Source organism: Mastomys coucha, unplaced genomic scaffold, assembly GCF_008632895.1.
Source record: "Mastomys coucha isolate ucsf_1 unplaced genomic scaffold, UCSF_Mcou_1 pScaffold22, whole genome shotgun sequence".
NCBI classification, from domain to species: Eukaryota; Metazoa; Chordata; class Mammalia; order Rodentia; family Muridae; genus Mastomys; species Mastomys coucha.
The window spans coordinates 104,705,700-104,706,196 of NW_022196905.1; positions in this window are offsets into that span (position 1 = coordinate 104,705,700).

Genomic DNA, 497 nt, shown 5'->3' on the forward strand with positions numbered 1-497 from the left:
GGTGGATGGACCTTGCTCTCCTGGGACTTCTAAGGAGGGTGTCCTGGACTCTGTCACTTCTGGCAACCCATGCATCTCTTGCCTGGTGGCCCAAGCTGCTTTTTTCTCTGCCCTGGGGTGTCTACATCTCGATTTTCCTCCTTGAAGATGCCATACATTTGAGATAGGACCACCAATCTCTGCTAATTACATCCACAAAGCCCCCTTTTCTAAATTAGATCATATCCTCAGGTTCCCCAGCTGCTAGGTGTCTGGGGCTGAGGCTGGGGCTGGGGCACTCTAGGTCCTACTAAAAGACCTTTGCTTTCCAAGGCCAAATGGCCAGGGAAGACATCATTACTTGAGTCCCATTAGCTAGTCATTTAAGAAGTATCTATAAATATCCTCTGTCAGTGACAAACCAGACACAGCCCCCACCGTGTGTGCTCTGTGTCCTGAGAGACCTCGTTCCATGGTAGGGAAACTGAGGCATCCATCAGGCACATCCAGGAATCCCA